Source organism: Balaenoptera ricei, chromosome 16, assembly GCF_028023285.1.
Source record: "Balaenoptera ricei isolate mBalRic1 chromosome 16, mBalRic1.hap2, whole genome shotgun sequence".
Lineage (NCBI taxonomy): Eukaryota > Metazoa > Chordata > Mammalia > Artiodactyla > Balaenopteridae > Balaenoptera > Balaenoptera ricei.
This window is the reverse complement of record NC_082654.1, coordinates 47188611-47197632: the sequence shown is the minus strand read 5'-3', so window position 1 is coordinate 47197632 and position 9022 is coordinate 47188611.

Here is a 9022-nt window from a genome sequence, read left to right as displayed (position 1 = left end):
ATTTAAGTGCACTATTAAAAAATATCTCCAGTTCTAAAAGAAATGCTTTTTATTTTTTAAAAGAGGGCGGATGCAGTGCCCTTTACTTAGCGGAGACCAGCCACTGACTTCCTTCCTTTACCAGCTTTCCAAGATGATACTAAGTGAGTTTTTGCCCTAATATTTTTGCCCCGGGTTTTACAAGGCTTCTCTTCTTTGTGCACCTTCATGTGCTGCCTAAGATGAGAGCTCTGGCTGAAGCATTTGCCACATTCACTGCACTGGTAGGGTTTCTCCCCTGTGTGGGTTCTCTGATGTTGAATGAGGTGGGAACTCTGGCTGAAACATCGGCCACATTCATCACACTGATAGGGTTTTTCTCCAGTATGAATTCTCTGGTGCTGAATGAGATTTGAGCTCTGTTTAAACCTTTCTCCACACTCATCACATTTGTAGGGCTTTTCCCCAGTATGGATCCGTCGATGCTGAATGAGATTAGAACTCTGAAAGAAACTTTTTCCACAATCAGCACATTTATGGGATTTCTTTCCAGTATGGATCTTCTGGTGTTGAAAAAGAGTTGAGCTCTGACTGAAACTCTTTTCACATTCGACACATTTATAAGGCTTCTCATCCAAGCTTCTTCTCAGTCTACTCAAGCTTGATTCAAAGCGAACAGTCATTCCCCATCTCTGCCGCTGCCGGCCTGTTTTGCGCTGGTTCTCATAGACTTTTCCTTGGCTTGAGCTCCGAGATATACCTCCCTTAGGTTTTCCTAACCGCATGGTGAAGAGCCAAATGTATTCTTAAGAGTCTACACTCTTCTTCTGAATGAATGTTTCACTTCCTAGAGCTACACAGCTCAGAATTTTCTATGTGTAGAAGAAAAAAATAAAAAACAAATTATAGATGATTTGTTAATTATTCAACTTTAATACCTCTTCAGCCCATCAAAACTGCATCCATTTTTAAATTAAATATCGTATATTAAGGCATATATATGGAATCTGAAAAAATTGGTATAGACGATCTTATTTACAAAGCAGAAACAGAGACACAGACATAGAGAGAGAACAAACATGAATACAAGGGGGAAAGGGGGTTGGGTGGGATGAACTGGGAGATCGGGATTGACATATATACACTACTGATACTATGTATAAAATACATAACTAATGAGAAACTACTGTATAGAACAAGGAACTCTACTCAGTGCTCTGTGGTGATCTAAATGGGAAGGAAATCCAAAAAAGAGGGGATATATGTATATATATATATATTTGCTATATATGTATATATACATATGTATATATGTATTTGCTGTACGGTAGAAACTAACACAACATTGTAAAGCAACTATACTCCAATAAAAATTTTTTTAAAATGTATTCAATATATATGAAAACAAAGACAATTCTGGCAAAAAAATACTTGCAAAATAATTCTAATAATTCCAGAGTCCAAACTTAATGAATATAACCAAATTTACCTTTGGAGTTTTTGTCTGTTGGGACAGGACAAAAAAAAAAAAAAAAAGTGATAATATGAAATCTAAATTTTTGTTGGACAATAACAAATGAGATTAAAAAGTGGAGACAATGTAACATCTTAATGGGAATAAAAGAACTCCAAAAGACAATCAAAATTTGGGTAACAGATTATCATTATATTTTAATATTTACTCCCATGTTAAACTTATACTCATGGGTGACTCATTAAGGTGTCCAAATTAGAAAGAAATGACAAATCATACTACTTTGTTAAATATTTCTGTTTATCCTTGCTTGTTTAGCCATTCTACTTTCACAGCTTTAGAGAGCAACTGAGTTCTAACTTTGTAGCATAAGTTGTTTTGAATGTAAGAACTACTCTATAAGGAGTGGAAAATTTCTGTGAATCTATTCAATAAATACTGGATGAGGAAAATGTCAATGAAGAGATATTTCATAATTATTTCCTCTAGATTCCAATGATCCAAGAAAGAGGACAATTCTTTGAAAACTTGAAACGAGGAATTTTTTTTTTTGAGAAAGAAAAATTTCAAAAGAACTTTTACTTGATAGTGTAATGAAACAGAATAAAAGGTGGTAGGTAAAACACAAGAAGAGGAGGAGAAGAAAGTAAGTTTACATGTAAAAACAGGATGGAATTTTAAAAATACCTAAATGCTACAAAAATTCATAATTTCAAATAAATTAACTTCATTTAATTACTTATAAGGTTACTTAAAATAATGGCCACAAACAAAGAAGCACAAAGTCCAAATAGGTGACAATGTGGGAAAACCTAGGACTGCAAAGGTAATACAATTATTGGAACTAATTTCCACATCTTATTGTCAGCAAGTAGACTTTAAAATGGGAATAATTACCCTGGGTATCTGCACACAAGCTTACAAAGCAAATAACTGCAAACAAAAATTACATCATTGTTCTTGCCTTTCCATCATCTTATTGTATAATTGAGACTCCAGGCCTGATAGTGCTGAGACTTCGTGTATTTAAGTATATCTGCTGCAATTAAGTTAAGTATCAGGAAGAGCAAACTGCATACAACACAAAATTACAGAGAGAGCACTACTCATTTCTTAACTTTAGTAAATATTTATGGAACATCTATTACAAGGAGGTATGTCAGGTACGTGATGTTGGTGTTCAAAAATAGCTATAATGGTAATTATGCACTGAAAAAAACCCCACATTTATTTTTCAACACTATAGAAGTCAGTTCTAGTAGGAAACTCAGAGACTATCTCAACCACCTAGAACACTACAGATGAGGAAATATACCAACAGGCAGCCTGGGTGCCAGTCACTGTGCTATCTTATTTAATTCTCAGAGCAGGTTTATGGGATTATCTTCATTTTACTTCCACTTCTAAGGAAAGGCAGGTATACTTCGGCCAGGTTCCCACCCCCTAGCAGCCTGACCCCAGAGCCTGTATTCTTAGTGGCAGAACTGACTGCAGCCCCAACTTCCAACGCCAAGTCCAGCGCTCCGATTGGTGCTCAGCCTCATTTCACAGCAAGTGCGGGTATTAAGGGAAACGTGAGTGAATGGAGCTGTTGGCCATGCGAATACGCCTCACTGGAATGTACCTGCTTTCTCGTCCATAAAATGGGGATGACAATAAAGCCACTACATTATCATGGTGTTAGAAGTTTAAATGAGTCTGTAAGTCGCTCAGAACGGCCCTGTGCTACCCAAGCGCTTGGTTCAATCTGTTTTATCCTGACACGCGCCTGATGGAGGGCGTGAGGAATGCGGCTCACGATCCCGGGCCTGTCCTCCTCTGGCCTCAACTCGCCCGGGCTTCCGTTAAAGCCTCCGCTCTCCCGAGGCCTCCGGCTACCACTCCTCGCAGGCCGGGCCCGCCCCACTCCCTCCGCCCCCGGCGCCAGCCAGCGCAGAGCCCTCGCGGCAGCCGGGAGTTGAGGCCCGAAGCCGCGCCCGGCAACCCGTTGCCCGGTCGGCACCGCCCCACTGCGGCCAGCTCGCGCTCCTGAGGCCCCGGCCCACTCACCGCGCCAGCCCGCCGCCGCCCTCGCCCGCTCGCTCGCCCCGCTCCCTTCGCGCCGCCGGAAGTGCAGGCCGAGCCGTTCGCCTCCGCCGCGCGGTCGCTCTAGGATCCTGGCGGAGTGACCCTCTATGCTCACGGGCCCAGCGGAAAAAAGCGACTTTTCGTTTCTTCCTGTCGTTTTATTTTCCTCTCCTACCCCTGGAAGGCGTCCTGTGGCCCCCAGGACCACAAGACCTGTCGTCTTCTCCCTTTGAGATGGCTCGGAGCCACCCACAGGGCCGACGAGCAGCAGCCTGTGTGTCGCGGCTTTTGAAACGCAACACCAGCCTGTCCCACCCCGAGACTTCATTCTTTCTACAAATATTGTTTACTTATTAATTATATAGAGGTACTTTTGGAGAGCCTAAACTGTTCCTGATATTTTTCATGAGTCACCTTATTTGATTATACCAAAAAGCCCTTACAAAATGGGAACGATCATACTCATTTTACAGGTAAGGAAACCAAGGCTTCGAGTAGAAGTTTGCTCGAGTTTAGACACTGTATAAGTAGATGGCCAAGGATTGGAATGGGTCTTTTTGGCTCCAAAGTCTCGTGATTTTCAACACACCCCCTTGTTTCTCTTTAGTAATGATCTCTCCTGGTTCTCATTTCTTACAGCCAACCTCCTCCTCTGCCAACCTAACCTGTGCTGGGTCACCCGATCTCCTCTCTTCTCTCCGGGCCCTCGTTTGCCTGCAGAACTCCTTCAGTCTAATGGCTTCAGATACCATCTGTAGGTGCTGAAGACTTCCTAACCGGTAACTCCAGTCCAACCTTGGGGTGCAAATATTACTGAACTCTAGACTTATATATCCAGTTATAACTTATAACTTACTTATATAACTCAGTGCCATTTGCATGTGTGATGGACATCCCGAACCTAACATACCCCCAGATGAACTTCTGATATTCACCTAACCTGTTCCTTCATCAGTCTTCATCCCGACAGTTGGCAATTCCAACTTTCCAATTGCTCAGGTCAAAAATCTTGATGTCATTGTTGTTTCTTTTTTCACCCCAAACCCAAATCCAAGCCATCTATAATTCTGTTGGCTCGATCTTCAAAATATATCCAGAATTGAGCCACTATCAACACCTCCACTGCTATAAGCTCCACCAAGCTGCTGTTATCTCCTGTCTGGATTATTGCATTGGCTTCCTCACTGGTCTCCCTATGTCTACTCACAGCCCCAGAGTGATCTTCTTAAAACCCAAGTCAGATCATGTCATTCATTTTGTTCATAATCCTCCAAAGGCTTCCCATGTTATTAGAGCAAAAGCTCATGGCCTCACAGTGGCACACAAAGCTGTCATGATCTGTCTCTTGTTCTTTGTTATCTCTGTAGTGCTAAGAACAGTGCTCAGAAGGTAGCAGGCACTCAGCAAGTATTTGTTGAATGAATGAATTTATAAGATGCTTCTTTACAAAGTGCTTTTACATCTATTCTCTGGTCATTCATCTTTATAGCCTTGCAAAGCAGGGATCCTCGTATCCATCTTAAAGAGCAGTAAAATAGGGCTGAGAGGGAAACTTGCCTGAAGTACACAGCGAGTTGATGGCACAGGCCAGACTAGATCAGAGGTTCAGATATCAAGCTGGAGCTTTCTGCTCTGCAGATGGCAAAGCGTGAAACTGACTAAGGCCTGGACGGGGAATGTCAGCTCAGTTATCTAGATGATAGCTGGACTGTTGTAAAGATTAAATAAGATGATGTAAGGCACTTAGCACAATGCCTAACACATAAGAAATATGAGGCATTGTTATTTTATTATTAAATTGTTATAAGTGGTTGATGCTGGTGGCCGGAGGGGGTAGGCGTAGGGGACAATGGTCAAAGATAGTTTAGGAAAAGTTTCAAGAACAAAAATGACCTGATGGAACTGTTTGCTCTATGTACATTAAAATAATAAAAATGTATTCAAAAAATTTTATTAGTAAGAGAGTTACTAGTTAAAACTAACTTCATGTCCCACGTAAAGGTGGATTATCCCTTTTGCCTGTACCTAAAAACAAATGGGCCAGCTACAGAGGCCCAGAGATGAGTAGGTTAGAGAAGTAGGGAATTGGGTAAAGAAAGATGAAATTTAAAAAGGAGAGAGACAAAAGTCAGGAAATACAGGGCTATGGGTGGCCAAGCGTGGACAGAGTAGGAGGTAAGGATGGAGAGGGGCAAGAGATAGAAAAGGTTATGGGGTGGGGAAGGGAGGAAGAATAAAAGGTAAAAGGAAAAAAGAGAGGGAGAGAAAACAGGCAGGGTTTTATGCCCTCAGTTTATTCGTTAGTGTAATAATAGCCAACACTTAGTGAGTGCTTATTATGTTCTAGGCACTGTTTGAAGCAGTGGCAGTGCCTCATTCAATATTCCTGTGGTATGTCTGCTCTTGAGCATTTGCTCTACCCTTCTTGGATTTAACGTCCCTGCTTAATCCTGTGTGACTTTCATTGTCTTCTGGTTAACGATAGCCCATCCCACTGATGTTGACTTTACATGTGAGTAGCATTGGCTAACTGCATGTGTGTGGACACAAAGTATAGCCCATCCCAGAAGAAGCTTTGGGTCACTGTGTTTCTGCCACCACTCTGTTCTTCCCCTCTGCCTCAAGAATAATATGTCCCACGTAGGGGCTGCTCCTTCAGCCTTCAGCCCAGGATGAAAGGCATGTGGAGCAGAGCCACGTAAGCCCACTTGGAGCCACCTGCAGTCACATGTAACAGGCCAGAGAAGTAAACACTCTTGTTGTAGCCACTATTTTTGTTGTTATTTGTTACTACAGCAAAGCTAATATACCTTTCACAATCTCAAGAGATAGGAATTGTTATAATCCTCATATTACAGATGAGAAAATGGAGGCAAGTAACTTGCCTAAGGCCACAGGTGGCAGACAGTTTGGGTCCAGAGCCTATGCTCTTAACCTCTACCTAGCAGTACCTCTCAAATAGAATTCCAGGTTATTTTTAAACAAATTAAATTATTGAAATTGGTCACACTTGATATTTACAAAACAGAAAGCCGAAAGGGGGGAGGGAAAAGGAGGGAGGTACAGTCAGGGTAGCAAAGATAGGCTGTGTTCTCATAATAGCACATCTTTCTGGGAGAACTGGGTCAAGAGAGGCCAGATCCCTTAATGGCTGGGGCTCCTCTGGGAAATGGCTCACAGTGGGGTCCAGTGTGTCCCTGAGCCCAGTTGTATTTGAAGGGCTCATTCTAGGAAGAAGAGGCTTCTGGGCTGAGAACAGTCTTGGCAAGACAGCTTCCTTTTACTATGGCTTTGTCCCTTGCACCCCACTCCCTTGCAGACAGACAGAGACACACACCAAAAAGTACTGTCTCAACAGGGAGCACTGCTGCCTTGGGTCTGCATTTGGCAACAGTGCAAAAGAAGCCGGTCACATGTGTGGCCCAAGGGCCAAGTGCAGTAAGGAGCGGTCTATCTCCCATGAAGGGCCCCTGAACAAGGGTTCTGTCCACCAAGCCTGAGACTTTGCTTTTTGTTTCCTTTGGGTTCTCTGGGAAAGGAAACTCTGGGAATTCCCATTCCTGAGTTTGCAGAAAACATCTCTGTTAAAAGTCCAGCCAGGAGGGAGCAGAGCCCCACCCGAATGCTGGAAGTCCAAGGGCAGGTCAGCAGCTGGCTTTCTCCCAGACAATCACAGATCATGGGGGCTAAATACAGCACGTGCACTTGCTGTTTTTACATTTGGAAAGGCTTGAGTCTGACTGCCTTTCCTGCCCGATCATGGCTGAGGGACTGAGGGGCAGGGAGGCTGCTGCCCAGCAGGGCACCTGACAAAAATATCCCACTGCTGCTTTGCAGCTGCAGGGCACCTGTATCCTGCCCACATGGGCACATTGTGTATTGCCAGCTTCTCCGCAGATCACCTGATCAGACAGGATAAGCCTCGTGCTTTGTTTCCCTAGGATTAAGGGGCCAGATGTATCCTGGGTGAACGAACGGCTTTATTTTAACAGTGGGAAGGTCTTTAATCCATTTTCTGGAAAACAGGTAGCATATGGTTATCACCATGGGAAAAACAAGCTGTTTTTTGATTCCTTCTGGTAATTTGCTCTGGGCAAATCACCCTGTTTTTCCTGAGTTCAGATCTTCTTTTGCAATCATGTTGATTTTATCCTGTGTTTATTATTTTCCCTGGTTCCGGAGGCCTGACCTGGGAAGACCGTCCTGTTTTAAGAGAGGACGCTCATCACAGGAATCTTCACTTTTTCTTTGGATACATTTACTACCTGCGATACCAGTGAGTTAAGCAACATATGACAAATAATCTAAGCTCTGTGGAGAGAGGCACATGGAACTCCCATACAAACCATCAGGAAACTGCAGAGCCAAACAGCGAAAGTCTGAAATTGTGGTGTCAGGGTGAGCTGAATTAGCAGCTTTTCAAATTGCCTCTGAAAAGCAAGTAGTGTTGATAAAAAGTTTTGTAATCCCTCAGATGATTGCAGAAGTGCACAGGCATACCTTGTTTTATTGTGCTTTGCTTTATAGTGCTTCACAGGTATTGCATTTTTTTTTTTTTTAATTGAAGGTTTGTGGCAACCCTGCATTGAATAAATCTATTGGTGCCATTTTCCCAATAACCTTTGCTCACTTTGTGTCTCTGTGTCACATTTTGGTAATTCTCACTGTGGACAAAAAAAATGTAGCCAGCCATTTAAGTAAACAAGAAATGATGGTGCTATCAAGACATCAGCCACTGCAGTCACTCCAAGGGGTGCACCCTGAGGGCAATTTAGGATGGAGAAAAACAGGATACTGGCCCTAGATAGTTAAGATGCATATCTAAGGAATAATTTTAATGAACCCAGACTCTTGCATCTTCCCATACACCAAAAGGCACTAAAATCATTAACGTGAGACTTCTGCTTTTTGTGATCAGCAGTCATCTTTCGGTGTTCAACTACATGTTTGGCTTTTTTTTTTTTTTTTAAGCAAAAACTCCTGCATATCTTGATTCCTCCCTTACCTCTTTGGAACAGTTCCTCAGAGCTGTCTGACAGGCTGTGTCATGGGATATAGTTCTCAGTAAGGTCCCCAAATAAAACATAACTCACAAATTTTAGGTTGTGTGTGTTTTTTTCAGTTGACATCACAATTTGCAAGCCTTTCATTATTATTATATTTGTTATGGTGATCTATGATCAATAATCTTTGATGTTACTCTTGCAAAAAGATTACGACTTGGCTCAGATGATTGTTAGCGTTTTTTAGCAATAAAGTATTTTAAAATTAAGGTACGTACATTGTTTTTTTAGACATAATGCTATTGTACACTTAATAGACTATAGTAGGGCATAAACGTAACTTTTATATGCACTGGGAAACCAATTTGTGTGACTCACTTTATTGTGGTATTTGCTTTATTGCAGTGGCCTGGAACCAACCCTGCAACATCTCTGAGGTATGTCTGTACATTTTCCCTTTTTTTGTACAACTTGTTAGTGATTTCTTAGCTATGTTATT